At 34.6% G+C, this 18,780-nt stretch overlaps 1 pseudogene; it reads left to right on the top strand.

The window, feature by feature from the left end:
* The first annotated feature begins 8,968 nt into the window (after positions 1-8,968).
* LOC119865161 overlaps positions 8,969-18,780 on the top strand; it is a 48,709-nt pseudogene continuing 38,897 nt past the window's right edge.

Here is an 18,780-nt window from a genome sequence, read left to right as displayed (position 1 = left end):
TAAGCTGTTGTCAGGTCCTCTGTTCATAGGTTAGTTTGGCAGAAAGTGAGTAAGACTTTCACTTCAGGGCTGGAAAATGGAGGATACACACTGTAGGAATTGCTTTTAGTCAATCAATACTACATTATTCAGTCAGGGGAGAAGGGTGTGGGTGGGAAAGCCAGGTGGAAGAAAATGGATTATACATGATAGTAATTGGAAGCCATTGTACAGCTCAAGTGACAAACCGTATCAATGACCCAAAAAGCTGTTTATGTCTAAGGTAGCAGATACAGAGCTCTAAGTTGTAACAAATCATGATTAACAATCCCTTCATAGGTATGGTGGCAAATACATTACTTAAAAAAACCCAACAGTGTCAATGTAACAAAGAAGTAAATGCTACAATCTATAAGTGTATGCACCTGTCACATATACACACATAACTTAATATATAAGTAACATAAAACACACAGAAATATGACAAACCCGCTTACAGACATAATTTTTTTACAACTTAAACATCAAACATTCAAATCCATTGTTATCTGGAAAAAGTCTCAAAGAACATAATATAAATTAAGTATATTTTTCCTGTATTTACTTACAGATTGATTATAACCACCTCTCACTTGATCAGAGCTCAGAATTCTATAGTGTAAGTACCATGGAGCTCATTATTTTTATATGTTCAATCAGTATTTCAACAAGATGTTCTATTGAAACAGGCCTTAAGTGACTTGGAAAATCTATATTGTGGTCAATTTAGGTCTTGGCTTTATTCACTTGCATTCCGGAAGCAAATATTTAAGAAACTTCCCAACTGTTTCCATTCTACAATTTCTTATTCTAAATGGTTTTAAAAAATAAAGAAAAATATGTATTAATCACATATAAATGCTTAATCTCTTTTATTGACTTCATCTTTGTTTTATATTACAGTTAGAGTTTGAGGTAATGGATACAAATTCTAGGAGATAATAAGAAATCACAACCCTAAATAAATATTCTTCTTAACATTAAACCAAAACAATGATAGAAAACAAATTTAGCTTATAAAGAAACAAGCACAATTGTAGACTACAATTTCTTAGAATAGCTGATTTACATTGTGAGCAATATTTTGCTCTTTTGTTATTATTTAGGATACATTTTGCTTTGAGTTTTAGACAATCATTCCAAATCCCATCTGGAACAAAAGAAAAACAAGACCACTATAATAAATTATTAAACAGTAAGAGTTACAAATTATTAAATAGTAAGAGCTATGAAAAAAACTATTTTGTCAACATTGGAACTACTTGAAGTGTTCTAAAGACCAGTGTATATGATCTCATTTTCTAGGCATATTATTATTTGAATAAGATTGTGAACTAGTTAAGGAATCCAAAGCCATTGTTTCTATGGTAGGGAAAAGAATTTTGAATTAAAAATATAAAAATAATAATCTTTAGTATTTTTCTGACTCCAATACATTCTCAAGATGATACACATCCTGCCTAAACCATGATTTTCCTCAAAATATTTTTTCTTACTACAAAATAAAAATTTAAATATTCTATCATCCATCAAATCATGCTATATCTTTTCCCCAGATATGCCACATGTATTCCCATTGTCTCCTTCATTTATCCTCTGTTTATATATAAAACGTCAGCTTCTCCATTTGACCTAAAATTTTACTACAATCTCTACTTGTTAAAATTTACATCAATATTCTTTAAAATTACTCCTTATTCTTTTTATCATTAGCTACTCTTGAGGTTTAAAATTATTAGTCGTGAGAAGCCTGGGTGGCTGAGCTGTTGAGCCACTGCCTTTGGCTCAGGTCGTGATCCCAGGGTCCTGGGATCAAGTCCCATATCGGGCTCCCTGCGGTGAGCCTGCTTCTCCCTCTCCCTGTATCTCTGCCTCTCTTGTTGTGTCTCTCATGAATAAATAAAATATTTTTAAAAATTTTAAAAGTAATAAAAATAAAATTATTATTTGTCTTCAATGAACAATATAATTAAATGTCTCAGGCTTAAATATTTTACCTGAAGAAGCAATGAAATAATGAGAAAAATATAAATAGATCCAAGATTCACATTAGTGGTCAAATCAACAGCTATGTGTTGATTCAATATGGAACATTTTTAGGGAAGAGATCAATGATCACTCAAAGATTAAAAAAGGGGAAGCTGAGAAAGTAGTGGTGACATACACATAAGTGAAAAGGTTAGGGGATGTGGTTTATTCAGAATTAGGAAAAGAATAAGGTTGCACTTGTTGAGTTTATCAGTGAGCCAACTGGCAAATGGGTGCAAATGTAGTTTATAATCTTATGGAAGAGGTCAGATACCAAAATACATAGATTGCATTCAATTCAACAAATTCTATAGAGTACTTACTCTGTTCAAGAGAATTTTCTGAGGAATATAGTCAGATATAAAATTAAATTGAGCCTGTCTCTAGAGGTTCTTTCGTCTCAGTAATGAGAAATAGATACATACATAACTACTTATAAGGCATTATATGAAAATATCTAGAATATACTATGGCAATCCATGTGAAGAAGCAATTTAATTTGCCTTGGTGGGCTTGGGTAAAGCGGTGGAAAGCTATGGAGTTGCAGACAATAAAGTTACAAGCATCTCCCTCTCAGACTCTCCCTATATCATATCACTTTGTGCAATGATAATTTAGTGACAACATGGGATTCCTCTATATTTGCTATTTTTTGTAACTCTATCTCTTCTTACTAATTCCATATATCCTTTATAGACTTGGCTCCATTAGTACTTTCTCATTAAGTACTTCTTTATTCTCTTGGCATGTTTCTCCTTATGAGTTCTTCTTATGAGACCCTGTAATCACTGCTATTTTAATATTATTAAATAGTGTTAAAATTGTCTGTTTGCTAAATCTCTCATTAGGTTAGAAACTAATTAAAGGAGAGGCCGATTATATCTCTGAATCCCAAGAGTCTACTATAATACTTGACAACCGTGAGATGTATAATAGATCTTTGTGGAAAAAGGAAGGGGAAATAAACAGAAGAGGAAAGTATAGGAGAAATGAAGGAAGTCAGGAAGACAGATTTAAAAATTCTCAAGACAGAGGCTAAAATTGTTATGGTGATAAAACAGACACAATAGAGAAATAAATGAAAGTAATGTAATGGTCCAGGAAGAAGTGTAAAAGAAAATGAGCAATTTATGGTACATTCATTTGAAGAAAAAGAAGGAAAAGCTTATATATATATATTTCACTATTGTGGGAGCTAGGAGATTGACAGAGAAATATGGTCAGTAAGTCAAATATTATTCAGCTCTCTACAGATCTGAGCCTGGATTTAGTTATAAAGAAGTCACAAGTGAGAGGGGCACCTGGTGGCTCAGTTGGTTGAGTGTCTGACTCTTGATTTCAGCTCAGGTGGTGACCACAGGGCTGAGCCCCATGTCATGGCCTGCATTAAACAAGGAGTCTGCTTGAGATTCTCTCTCTGTGTCTCTCTCTCTATCTCTCTCCCTTTGCCCCTCCTTCTTGCTGTCTCTCTAGTAAATAAAATCTTTATTAAAAAAGAAGTCATAAATGTGATATCAGTAAAAATACAGACAGGGAATTCTAAGAGGCCAACTTCAATAAAACACAGCCCCTCCAAAAAAGCAAAAACTGATACAATCAACTTTGTCAGAATTCTGGAAGATGATAGATGTTTTATAGCAAAAACAACAAAAAAAAATGCTGAATCAAGAAAAAGGCAGCTTTAGTGAGAGAGCTTTGTGACATTTTAATATAGTTTATCCCCATTCATCCTGATGCTCACCATGACTGTGTTCTTGAAGATAGCAACCCATATTTCCAGTGTGAGCACACACATTCCCAGTGTGTGATCCCCCAGAGGGACCAGAGCAGATCTCGTTTAAAAAAAAAAAAAATTGTGTTTGTCTGTTTAGAACTGTCTGGGAGTTCTTTAAAGGACTGATGCAATGTACTTGTCTCTGTTTCTCCTAACTTGGAACACTTTCCATGTAAAAAAGCAGCTAAATGTAAAACATTACTCAAGAATGTTAAAAGACAAATGAACAAGCCACCGCCACCTGAGGCACAAGATTACAGATAAAGACAAACAATAACACGCTAAAAGACTAGGAGGAAAATCTGGGGAGAGACTTACTTTGAGTTTAAGGGCTTTGAAATTCTCTTGCATATAATAGGAAATCTGAAATCCTAGATACATGAACAGGCATGGAGACATGCTCAGACAAGACCTGAGAAGACATTAGGGTTTCGAGTCCAGCTGATCTTTATGCTCACTATAAATAGTAAGTGAATGCAAAGGCGGAATTGTAAATGTCCTAAGCATTGAAGAAGTACCCCAAAGTGGAGCCAATCTGCAAGAGACAGCAAAAATATTGTTTTTTTTCGTTTTTCTAAGCACTTCAGGAAATCTTTCTCAAATCACTAGCTGACTGCAACTCAAAGGGTCTGGAACACCAAAGAATATGGTCTTAAAAAGTAGTTTAGAAAAGTTGCTTAGCAAACAACTGCAAATGACAGCAAGCAACACAAATAAATCCTGAGGAAGGAGAAGAATTTGGTTTCCAGAGTTACCACATAAAAATATTCAAACTGGAGGTACCTGAGTGGCTCAGCTGGTTAAGCATCTGACCCTTGATTTCACCTCAGTTCCTGATCTCAGGGTCATGAGATCGAGCCCCACGTCAGGTTCCATGCTCAGCACATAGTCTGTTTGAGATTCTTTCTTTCTCTCTACCCTTCTAGTTGCTATAAATAAATAAATAAATAAATAAATAAATATCTTAAAAAAATAAAATACCCAAAATTTCATTTTTTAAAAAAATATTTTATTTATTTATTCATAAGAGTCAGACAGAGAGAGAGAGAGGGGGGGAGAGAAAGAGAGGCAGAGACACAGGCAGCGGGAGAAGTAGGCTCCATGCAGGGAGCCTGATGTGGGACTCATCCCAGGTCTCCAGGATCATGCCCTGCACCAAAGGCAGGTGCTCAACCGCTGAGCCACCCATGTGTCCCACCCAAAATGCCTTTGTATGAAACAAAAAAACAAGAAAGTATGAACCGCTTAGGAAAACAAAAATAAATTAACATAAAGTTTGTCTAACAAAAGACAAACATTGGATTTTTCTAACAAAAGACAGACTAGATGAAAGCCATAAATCATCTGACTTAAATATGCTCAAAGAACAAAAGGAAATTATTGAAAAGAAACTAAAGGAAACCAGGAGAATGATGTCTAAACAAATGCAAAATATTAGTAAAAATGTTTGTTTTAAAAGGAAATAGGCAGAAATTTGAGAGCTTGAGATTTTCATAACTGAAATGAAAAATTCACTACATGAATTCAACATATTTGATGAAACAGAAGAAAGAGCCAGCAAATGTGAAAGGATGAAAAAGATACTCATGCCATTACTAACCCAAAGTGAGCTAAGAGACTTACTAATGCCAGATAAAAAAGACATTAAGTCAAAAAGCATTAAAAGAGACAAAGGAGGACATTATATAATGATAATAGTGTTAATTCATCAAGAAAATATAAAGTTTGAAACATACACATACCTAATACAGAACCTCAAATTATTATTTTTTCAAATCTCACTTATAACAATTATTAATGCATCAATATAATTGTTTAATTAAGTTAAATAAATCAAAATATCCATTCATATAAAGTCACAGAAAGACAAGAATCACTAAAGAAGATTGCTGTTGAATTAAAATGTGGGTAAAACAAGTAGAAATTATTGGGAAAACATTAACTAATTGAAAATCCAGGTTTCTTCTCAAATGCTTTGAGGTTTTGTTTTGATTTTAAGAATCTGAAACTAGTAATCATAGGTGCTTTAAATCATGGCTTGTGCAAAAATATTAATCAGAATCCAAAGGAGTGGCCAGCCCGGATGGCTCAGCAGTTTAGCGCTGCCTTCAGTCCAGGGCGTGATCCTAGAGACCTGGGATCGAGTCCCACATGGGGCTCTCCACCTGGAGCCTGCTTCTCTCTCTGCCTGTGTTTCTACCTGTGTCTCTCGTGAATAAATAAATAAAGTCTTAAAAAAAAAAGAAAAAGAATCGAAATGAGCTGACTCAATTTAAAGAAAAGATGATAGCTCTATATTAGAAGATAAGTAAATTAATGTATATTTATATGCCTTCAGTAAAATGCCTAAAATATATATTTATTATCAATCTTAATGACTCCATCTTTAACTGATTTTTATAACTGACTATGTGTCCTCATTGTATTGGATAAGATGAGCTTCTATTCTACTGGTAACCATGAAGTATAAGGAGAGGAAGTGAGATAGGTTGGTCAATCTTGTCCTGAATGGGCTTTGAGGAATTACTGAGCAATGTGCACAGTGCCCTGAACAAAAATGTAATTAATAAATAATTGCTGAATGAAAACAATATAAAGTTTAGAATTTAACTTAGAGGCAATGGCAAGACTTTAATGGTTTTTAGCAAGTGAGATTGTGTTTAGATGGATTGTTCTTTCCTGTAGAGTGGATAACACATTTAAGGTGTGACAAAGTAGTTGGTAGAAAATGGAGGAGACAATTATAAATATCCGTGTGAGATCCAATTAGGGCCGAAAGCCAGTTGAATTTAGGAAGGGTTCATTTCATATATCATACACTTAACTAATATTTGTTACACAGCTACAATATGCCAGGTTTTAGATAAGGACCTGAGGGTTTATTTATGAATCAGACAGCATGTACCACGTATTTATGTCTTTTTCATCCTAGTATAGAATACAACTAAAAGTTAGCTATTGTTGTTATGCTTTCACATGCAATGATAGAGTATAGTGTGCTATGGATCCCATAGGAGGAGAATCTAATAGAATGATGCATGACCAGAGAGGCTTCTTAGAGGAAATGAGTTCTATTGCTAAGTTTAAAGAAAGAATCTGATTTAACCAAGCAAAGGGAATGAAGGAGAGGTCTAGGCGAAGGCTGTGTGAAAAGTTGGAGGTTAAGAAGAGCAGGGATGAAATCAGCAGAGTGGAGTGTATGGCTTGTTAATGGGGAAGTAGTGGCAAGAGGTAAATATATAGCATGAATAATATAAACAGAGGTCAGATAACGAAAGGTAAAATTAGCTTTGCTAAGTATTTAGAGTTTGGTAGTGAGGACTGTCAGGAGCCACTGACGTGTTTACAATAAGTATGTTATGTAGTTAATTTCAATTTATAAAACTCATTTGGATTATAAAGAAAACAGTGTGTTACATAGTAGCAAGAATATAAGCAAGAAGTTTATTTTTTATTTTTTATTTTTTTAATTTTTTTTTTTTATTTATTTATGATAGGCACACAGTGAGAGAGAGAGAGGCAGAGGCACAGGCAGAGGGAGAAGCAGGCTCCATGCACCGGGAGCCCGATGTGGGATTTGATCCCGGGTCTCCAGGATCGCGCCCTGGGCCAAAGGCAGGCGCCAAACTGCTGCGCCACCCAGGGATCCCAAGAAGTTTAGAAGCTATTCCCATAATCTGGGCAACTGAAGTTTGGCTAGAGCTGAAATCTCATCAGTGGGGTCAAAGAGATAACAATAATAAAGACTGACACTTACTAAGCACACCATATACCCACAATCATGTTAAGCTCTCTTAAATTTTTGACTAATCTTTAAAATAAACTATGGTGTAGTCATTGTGATTATTTTCATGTTACAGGTGATGATGAGCAGATTTAAAGAGATTAACTTTCCCAAGATCACAGACTGAATAAGAGTCAAAGAATACTATTATAATTCTGTCAAGGACATTTCTACAGAGTACAATGGTTACAAAATTGTTGGAGAAGCTGCCAAAACTGGTGTAGCTTTGGCCATCAGAAATGAAGACGGAACAACAGACAGATGACCAATCAGTTGATCTATTCTTGGTCACCCCTGAGATTGTAATGGGATCAACAACCCAGTGCTGCTTCCAAGAATTCCTCTGCCCAGACAGGAGACTGGCAAACAGACATGCACAGCTAAAATTAAGGGATAAGGAAGGCAGATCAATTACTGCTATCTGCCACTATCAACACTTCTCTGATGCTTCTTATCACCAAAAAGGCTCGGGAATGGATTCTGAAACTCTACTGTGGAGAAAACTCTAAGATCTATGGCTTTGCTAGTTTCCCAGAAAATAACTCAAGAGGAAGGGGATATGGTATCTGCCCAACTTCTGTCTGCACTCCGTGCACCTAATTGATCCAACACCTAACTGCAAGGGGGTCTAGCAAATGCGGTTTTTAACTTTTCAACATCTTTATTTTTTTTCAATATCTTTAATATGAGAAGGATATACAAAAGAAGTAAGGTAAGTCAACTAGAGAAGGACAAGAGGGAAATCATGGAAGATATCTAGGAGGCTACGGTAAAAATCCAAATGAAAGGTAATTATGGCTTGGACCTGAATGGTAACAGTAGAGGCAATGAGAAGTAGTTGAGTTTGGAATGTGTGTAGAAGGTAAAACTAATGGGTTATGCTGGTGCATTAAATGAGAAGTATAAAAGAAAGCAAATACCCCATGGTCAGTAATACTCAGAGCTTAAGCAAATGGAAAACAGGAATTGCTATTTGTTCAGGTGGGGAAACTGAGGAAGCAGATTTGGATGAGGAGTCAGAGGAGGAAGCTTAGGAGCTAACTCAAACATTCAGTTGAAAATGTCTTAAACATCTAAGGAAAAAGATCAAGGAAAGAATCAGAAAAGTATGTCTGAAGTTCAGTCTGAGTGGCAGAAAATAAATTTGGAAAATATCGTCTCCCATAATTAAAAAAAATAATTGTATAAAAGACAAATTGATAACTTTAGTCTGCATGTTTTTAAGAAATTCATCATCCCTCTGTTTTAGCATCAGCAAGTTGTTACTGTAACATAAGTATACTATTCTATCTGACAGTGCAAAGAGAATGATGTAAATAACATTGACTGCCACATATGAATGAATAAGATGTCTCCATTTTGGAATGAACCAGAATCTGGAACGACTCATTACCAAACATAATCGAGTTATTGCCCAGGACAATATACAAATTATGGAAATCGGAAATGATTCAAAGCCAACGAAGAACACAAAAAGAGTTAACAAGTTTCTTGGGACAGGAGAAGTAAAGGAAGATGATAGATTGTATGTTTAAAAAAAAATGATTCACAAAAGAGTCGGTCAGAAGACAAAGAAAAAGCTAGATTCTAACAATGAATTGTGAAGAAAAGTCAAGCGAAACCACATTGATTTTATGCATGTTGTCATGGAATGTTTACTAAAGGAGAAAAGGGTTTACTAGCTAGCTCTTGTGATAGATCAAAGGATTATTCCAACTCTTAATATTCTCTCTTTTGTGTCCAACATGTAAAAATAATAAAGATTAAAGTAATTTATGGTGAGTAATATGATAAAAAGTTCATAGGTCACCCTGTTGCATTTTGCGCTCTGCTGCTTTGATTCTGCTGCTGTCTCCTTCCCTTGCAGCATTATTTATTCAATCTGTTTAGTTTGCTTTACAGGCTGTGGCAGCATTCACAGGGTGGACCTATTGAACCAAGCCGTAATAGATGTAATACATCAATACATTTGAGCTGAACAGCTTTAATTAGGCCTTCCCGGTCATTTCATCAATTCAGTTGAGTACCATTGGGATTTGGATAACACCGAGCCTCCTGTCGAGCATGAGAATTACGGCACTCCAGCAGAGCTCCACCAGTCACAGAGCAAGGTTAGGCAATCAACGATAATTCACACAGGGAAGTGTTCCTCGCCCAACCCATAAACTTGCCCTTACAGTAATATCTTTGAAATCCTAAAACCTTTACACCCAAGTGTCAATTTGGAATGCAAACTGCCTTAAACCCCCTCAAACAGACACATAAAGCTCTTTTCCTGCAAAATAGAAGAGCAGGAGTTTACCTTGTTGCTGCTGACATACATATATAATCAAGATACCATTTCTGTAGCAGTTAGGTTGATGGACAGGATCTAAGAAGATGCAAAAACTGTGCCGGGTATAAAATTTTATATATACAATTCGAAGTTTCAATAATATAGCTGGCTTCTCTTTTGCACTGTACTTGTCATGTACAGCCCAGAACAAATGCTAAAAGGAACCTGCTATGGAAAATCTTTACAGATGAACAGTACAGCAGGGCGGAACTGCTTATGTCTGGAAAAGGGTAGACGGTACAGATTTTGGCATGACTCGCAACTGGTTTTCATAAAAAGAAATACTGAAAACCAAAAGGAACAGTGGTCAGTATGGTTGGCCAAAATCTAGGTGACAAAGACATTTTCACTTATGTAGAAAGGCATCCAAATAACCTGCTACCCCTTTTCTAGACTGTGTTCAATGTGGGGACATAAATTTGTCAAGTACACCCAATGAAGACATATTGGGGAAGAGTTCACAAACACCACAGGTGCAGCCTTATGGGTGCCCAGCACAGGAAGCTGATCTGCAGTACTCCAGCTAAAAATCCTCATCAAGGAAACCATGACATTTTTAAAAAAGAAGGAATGGAGCCAAGTGTATTCGACTGAGGTCTCCAATTCTTCAAAGGCCAAGGAACATATCAGCAGCTTAGTTGGGAATACTATCCTAGGAAAAAATCATAAGAGGTCTTTACCACGTAGTCTAATGAGGCTCTCCTCATTCTTTATCATCCAAAGGGAACCCTTGCCCCCAGGATAAATATCCTGGATGCCTGGCTTGTGCTGTAGCTACATCTGCTAAAATTTGGAGGCAGAGCCTGCTTCATTTGACCATGAGTCAAGTGGCAACCAGGCCAAATTATTATGACTATGGAAGTTTTAAATTATGTATTTACTGAAATGACATAGGGAATGTAATGTTTCTTTAAAAAATTTAACCATGTTGAAACTGTTTTTGCAAATAGGAAAATGGTAGGTGGGCAAAATTAGAACATAGGAACTAGCAAAAGAATAAGTGGTTTTGTTACTTTAAAAAATTGACCACATTGAGCTTAAAGGGTTATGCCATTTACATTTGAAAATAATACTAGAGATAATATAGGTTAATTTGAAATCCTCTTTCTATCAGCTGCAAACAAGAAAACCAAATTAGTCCTAATTGTATCTTGTTTAACTCGACCATTTAAATTAGAGATTCTTTGCTAATCTAGATGCTTTTATAGTTACCACATCTTTTCACATGGAACTTTTTTTTAATTTGACTTCTTTGACCCGTGGAAGGTTTTCAGATGGGCATTTTTACTTTGGGAATGGTAGGAGTGATGCTATAATTACACTTATGGGGCTCTGTGAATATTTGAGTCTCTACAATGTTCAACACTGCAATATTGATATTTGTCACTCACGTATACGGGTAGCCAGCATTATTAGTTCATTTGTTTAATATAAGAGAAAATGGGGATCCCTGGGTGGCGCAGCGGTTTAGCGCCTGCCTTTGGCCCAGGGCGCGATCCTGGAGACCCGGGATCGAATCCCATATCGAGCTCCGGGTCCATGGAGCCTGCTTCTCCCTCTGTCTGTGTCTCTGCCTCTCTCTCTCTCTCTCTGTGTGACTATCATAAATAAATAAAAAAATTAAAAAAAATAAGAGAAAATGATACAGCTTGATTATAAGAGAGAATGTAAATCTAACCGATATGAATAGTCCAAATTGATAGAAATATTAAGCTAAATTGTAGTAGAATTTAACTTTTCTGATTTTAATATATATATATATTTTTTAGTTTGACAATGAATTGTCCAGACCACAAATGTTGGGTTGTTACACTTAAAAGAGGCATTATATCAAGAAATGTAATTACAAAGTTTATTAATCCCAATAATGGAAATATATTCTTTTAAAATGTTAAAAGATGGGTTTTCTAACACACACATGACTTACAATATAAGTATTGTGAGTTGCCTCCAAAAATCCTCTCTTCAATGTTACTTCTTCAGTGTTTCCCAGGCTATTATTCCCATTTCATTCACGTCCCCTGGCACAGTCCTTCTAGTGGCTACTTATTAAACTCTGAAAAAAGATTTAGATATGGACTCAATATCTATAGTATGTTCCTCCTGTAACTCTTAAAATCCTACATTATCTATTTGGAAGGAGAAATATATATGTATATTTGAATGCTACATGTATTATATAATAAACACACATATGGATCATATATATGTGATATATAATAAACATACATATGTTTGTGTTTATGTAACATATATGTACATATATTTTATATGTCTCTCTCTATATATACACACATATATATATATGTTTATCCCCGACTCCCTATCAAGATACTTTGTAAAATTTAATATATTAGGAAAACCTTTTAGATTTTAATTGTTTTTCAACCTCAAAGCAAATAAACTAATGTAGAAAAATTTCTTTAAAATTATTTTTAGTAACTAAGTCAATAAAAATTCAAAGAATAATAAAATGTTTAAAGAAAAAATAAAAGTTCCCCTTCTTCAATTCATACCCCTGGCGATATGCATTGTTTTTAGTTTACCGTATATACTTTGAGATATTTATTTATTTTAAAAATATTTTATTATTATAGAGAGAGATTAAAAGAGAGCATGAGCAGAGGGGACAGGGGGAGAGGCAGAGGGAGAGGGAGAAGCAGACTTCCTGCTGAGAGGGGAGCCCTATGTAGGGCTCAATCCCAGGACCCTGAGATCATGACCTGAGCTAAAGTCAGATGCCTAACTGATTAAGCCACACAGGTGTCTCTGCACTTTTAGATATTTAAAACGCATATTTTGATATTGAATAAGTAAAACTATATACATATATATGAATATGTATATGTGTTGTTTTGCAATTATTTTCATTATTTTTTAAGGGAAGTTAATGTCATGACATTTAGACTTACCTCATTCTTACTAACTATATTAGTATTCTACTATGTGCCTAAGAGCTATTAATTTATCTGCTTTCCTTTAAAAATGTGATTTTATTTATTTACATTTTATTTATACTTTAGGTTTTTACTTTGCTATTGCAAACTATCCTACAGTATATATCTTGGAATACATAACAAAGCATTTTTGGAAATATCTCAATGTGTTAAATTCTTATATGTTTAATGGTTATGTCTAGGTTTTATTTAATAAATTTTCTATTACACAGTAATAAATTCCCCAATTATGCTTTAAAAATGTTTCACTAATTAACACCACAACAAAAAGTATATGTGTCCCATTTCCCCCCAATTTGCAAGCATGACATATTAATAATGTATCTATAAAATACATTTCAGGCATTTTCTCCCAGTGTATACTCACTTTACTCTGCTTCGTTTATTGGGTCTTTCCCTGTACCGATTAAAACGTTTTTTTTCTGGCCAAATTAATTAATATCCTCCTTTATCTCTTTGGAATTTTATGTCACCTTTTAGAGAGTTTTCCTTTCCAAGATTATAAGTGTTTTCTTCATTCCAATGTCTGGAAGCAGAATATGACTAGCGCTTCTAGTGAAGTGTCTTATTAGGGAAGATCTCTCTGAAGAAACTTTTAAGGGTATGAGAGAAGCAGGGTAGGGAAAGGAGAGAAGTTGAGTAAGCTGTGGATTCAGGTGACAGCCAGTTAATTCCACATGGAGTTCTGGAATGTGAATCATACCAAAGACTGTGCTTTAAAACGGATGAGTAGAGCTTTGCACCCCATCATCAGGGATTGGTTCCTGAGCTGGAGGAGAAGCATAAATCTAAGGAATTCCCTAGCTGAGTAACAGCATTTTCATGCAGAAGGGTAATTCTTCAGAGAAGACTGCAGGTGTGAACCACTAGCAACAGGCAGTGCAAGAACTCACCAAAATATCTGGGAGAGCACCAGTACCTTTTGCTGTAAGTGCACTCCTGCCATTTCTCCAAATAATTGTACAGATTTGTGGGTCTTTTTTCTTTTTTAAAAGAAAGTTATGACTTTTAGAACATTTTAATATATGGTATGATATATTGATATTTTCCTCAAAGATAACCAATTATACCAAATAGCATCAATTACATAATTCATGTTTTTCTACCACAAATTCAAAATACGGCATTTACCACATATCAAATTCTCACATGCATGCAGATCAGCTTTTAGATTCTAATTTGTGGTCTACTGATATATTTGTCATTACTGATCTCATTTCATATTGCCTCAATTATGTGGTTTTTAAGCTTTTAAGAGAAAACCCATGCATTATTCTCTTTACTCACATGTGGCTATTTTATCTTTATTTTTTTGGGATAACATATATTGCAACTGAAGTCTTTATTTAGATTAAATTTGATTTATTGTTCATGCTTAGGCTGGAAATAAATCACCAGGCAACAAGCAGAATTAAAATATAAATTAAAAAAATGAAAGGCCAGTGATATGCATTGTTATAACCAAATATCTGCTCTCTGTACTATGCTGAAAGCCTATGTGCTGCACTAATATTCCTGTTTCAGGGTTGGAGAATTCTAGATTTCAGCAACAGTAATATTATACTATAGTATAAGTCACAATCCAGGACATAAGTAGCAATTCTCAGATGCCTTGAAAACAATTGTAGGAGAAATCTATGAAATGATAACGTGCACAAGTAGTATAAAATACATGAGGAAGTCTGATGTGATGGAAGGTACTCTATGCAACAAGAACCTGGAGAATACGTGTCCAGGGAATTGACATTAATAGAAAAACTGGATAGGCCCTATAAAACAGGTATGTTTCAAAATTCCAACAAAGAAAGAAATAATGAATCTCTATAAACTGGGTAATGGATATATGAAATAAAAAGAGTTGAAAGAGAGCAAGATAGAAATCATAAATATTAAAATTTTAATCACCAGGGAATAAATTCAAATGATTACTTAAATATTGACTAGTTACTGCCAGAGAGGGAATTATAAATTGGAAGAGAGGTGAAAGGAAAATAAAAGAATATATTATAGCCAGATATTTTTTTAAATCACTGTATGACAAGAAATTTAAGAGATAAGGACGACAGACTGTGAAGCTCCCGTATTCCACTAGTATTTATTCCAGAAGGATTATAGCAAGAGATTGGATGAAAGGCAATATTAAAAGAATTATAATGGCTGATGAATTTCCAGAGGCAAGAAAAAAAATAAGTTCTCAGATTAAAAAGCTTCACCTAGTGCTAGCAATGATGATATTTATAGGCCACATGTAGTCAAATTACAATGAAAATGAAGACATTAAGGATAAGGGGAAAATCCTGAAAGGTAACAGAAGGTCTGAATATCTACACAGGATGAATTATCAGGAGACACATCCTCAGCAACCATGGATGACAGAGAGAATAGAAAAGTATCTTGAATATGCTAAGAAGGAAAAATCTTTTTTTAAACATATGCAACCAAATTATAAATATGAAATAAAGATTATATTTGAAATAAAAGCAACTTATAAATTATACAGTCCCCAAAACCTCAGTGAGAAAATATTATAGTATGCCACTCAGCTAGAGAGACATAAATTTCCAAAAGGAATGGAAAGGAGAAAAAAAAAAGAAAAAGAGAGGAAGAAAGAAAGAATGAAAGAAAGAAGCTAGAAAGCTCATAAAAGATAATAGTAAACCTCACTAAGCTTTTACCATAAACAGCTGGGTCATATTAACAGCAATATTGGAGTGCATTCAATAAAATAAACAAGGAAATCAACATTATTTGGAGATATGTTTAAAAAGTAGAATGAAAATAAACTAAAACGATAACAAAGACTTGTGGGACACTTAGTGGGAAGTATGATAAAGTCTTTGCCTAATTTAAGAAGAGGCTAGAAATAATCTTCAAATTAGGCTATGTTAGAATGTATAAATTTAAATATCTGTGTTAACATATTAAGAGGTGCTAGTAAAAAAATAGACACAAATTTTATTATTTCTATCGAGTAGGAGACAATGAGAGAAAAGAAAAAACAAAAAACAGAACAAAATAGAAAAACCAAGGCAACAAATAATAATCTGAGAAGCAAACAAAAAGCGGAACAAATACATAAAAGTCACAAAATATGACAGAAATACATCAAACAAGTCAGAAGTCAAAAATAAAAGAAAGTGGCTCAAACTTGCCAATTAGAAACCTCTCGATGGTGAGGGAAGGGTGTTGCTTGTTCCTCACTTCAGATGGGATGTTTCTTTCTCGTTAAAGGGATATTCATTAGGGATACACCACTGGGTTCTCATCATCCCGCTGTGCATTTATGGCTTTTGAATCTGTGGCCTGGAAGTTGGCAGCTGAGACCTGGCTTCTTTTCTTTGACTTTGTGACACTGCTTCTCGGGGTTTCTGTTTTTTGGTCTCTTACGCCATGCTGAGGTTATATAGAGGTGTGAACTGTTGGCAGATAAACTGAGGCATATTACACATGTTAAGCGTTTATGTGAGCAAAAGTCAATTGGAATTAGGCAGTGCCAAAACTGTAGTGGTTAGGAGCACTCCACCAACAGGAGCCAGGAGGGGAAAGACTTATAGAGAAAAGGTGGGATCCAAAAGCAAAGAAATTATTTGATTGGTTATACCTTGAGCACTTGCCTGATTGGGAAAAGCCTAGGTGACCATTCTTGATTCGTTGTCCTTAGGTTTGGATTTCTTAACCCTCAGGCGTTTATAGACTTAGGTTTTCATCTGCTTTTTTAAGGTAAGCTGCTAAGGCATAAAACCACCTCAGTCTAATCATCTTGCTTAATTAATATAATGGAACAGGAAGACCTGTGGTTGTCCAGTACTACATGGGATTGGGTAGATATGATGGTTCAACTCTGAGGGTCAGTAAAACACCTGGCCCACATTGCTAATATCAGCATTATAGATTATAAGCATTTTTACATGTATTTACCTTTTAATATTTTTGTTTCTAACCTCATTGATTTTCCTTTGCCTTAATATGATGTTTTTTAAAGCCCAGGCTATAAGAAAAAAACAGAATTTAAATTATTAATAACTTTAAATATTTTAAAAGTATCAAATTAGTATTATTATATGCATTTTTGCTATTAGAAGAATTCTCTCCAAGTTTCAGCAAACTTCATTTGCTTCACCTTTCCATTAAATGTATTTTGCCAACTCTCATGCTGAGTCTCTTTTTTTGGACTAGGAATATCAGGACAAACTTAATATAAACTGCTTTGCAATTGAAAGAGGTCCCATGATAGATATTTATGGGATGAGATGGGTATCCTGGGGTGCTTATGACTTTTTCAAAAGCTGTTTACTTTCTAATATACAAAGAAGCTATTTCGTCTTTTAAGTACCACATTATCTTTTGAGAATGGGGCATAGTTCATTCTAAAAAAAAAAATCACTAACTTTAAATAATGGCAGTAGTTTACAAAAAAAGACAAGCAAAAGCAAACCCCCATAATTTAGTTTTTCTGCAAGAGGAACATATGGTCAAATTTATTGGATATTAAAAGGGAAACATCTGAATTTGGCTGCATATTATGAGAAATTTTACACTATACTTATTGGTTGGCTGAATTCACTACTTGTCAACTCTAATTTATTCTAAAAAAGTCACCCTGCCAAATGCCTGGGTTTCGTTGTGCTCACATTAAGTATTGCATTTCTAGCAACAGGCACCACAATTCGACCAGCTGATACATGCGTTATTGATGATAAATGCATTTGTATATTCTTTACTCTGTTTTGCTTGTACTGTACTCTCTTCGTCTGATTTTGTATGAGCAGCATAAATGTGAATTGATTCTGGGCAAACTTTGGGTTAATCATATTTTAAGTTATCAAGAAAGTAACTGCATACACCACAAGTGTAGCATTGCATTTAATAGTGGAAATTCTTTAGTGAGACATTGATAGTAGATTTGGCAGCTGAATGATGTATTTCTGGAAATAAGAAGATGTCCTAGAAGTAACTTGTGGCTGTTCCTAAAGATTTATTAAAACTAAGCTGGCACTTGCATCATTGATGGAGGTAATTTTAAAGCTCTTGAAATTCTACTGACCCTAAGATAATGAAACCACCACCTTACACACATTTGTATTCTGTGGCATGTGGTGTGGTTAGTGGTATGGAATGTGAAATGCTATCATTATCTTCCAGAAGAATTCACAAAAGTAACTGAGGGCAAATGCACTGACTAAGAGACACTGCAAAGAAAGGTAGATACAGTGCTGAGTATCTGATGAGTGGTTATGTATAAAAACAAACAATAATGATAAGGGATTATTTAGGCAGTTAATAAATCATGAGGCTTGGTGATGCACATAGCCCCATAACCAACACAGATTTCTTAAAAAGTGTTTCCTTTATCGTGTATCACAGCAGAGAATTTATATTATGCCCTAAAACAAATCAAATCCAGTGCATATGAAAAGTACCATGAAATGTACTTAGAAAAGCCTTGCTGAGGCAAAGATATGTGCATATTTATGACACGGACTGCCATGGGCTCCACAAATGAAAGCTCTGCTTATAATCCAAATAACATTTCTAACAGTATTTTCAGATAAGGAGAACGTGTGTTAAACTCTGCTCAGAAGCTTCAAATCTTTAGGCTCATTCAAAATGCGGATTGTGCATATGAAATAGGATGATTGCTTTATATTGAAATTCAGCAGAAAAATTAATGAAAATCTATGGGGATGGCTAACATTCAACTGCTTTCAGAGATTCAGCACTAAACTATGATTTATTAATCACATATTCATGGAAATAGTTTATAACACTGTTCTAGTCCTTCCCTTCCGATACTGATATATGCCAGGTAACATTAGCTTTCTACCTTTTTTTTTTTTTTACGATTTTATTTTTAAGTAATCTCAACACCCAACATGGGTCTCGA

The sequence above is a fragment of the Canis lupus genome, chromosome 22, assembly GCF_011100685.1.
Source record: "Canis lupus familiaris isolate Mischka breed German Shepherd chromosome 22, alternate assembly UU_Cfam_GSD_1.0, whole genome shotgun sequence".
In the NCBI taxonomy this organism is placed as follows: domain Eukaryota; kingdom Metazoa; phylum Chordata; class Mammalia; order Carnivora; family Canidae; genus Canis; species Canis lupus.
The sequence above is the reverse complement of the archived record's forward strand: the minus strand, read 5'-3'. Positions and strand labels throughout refer to the sequence as shown.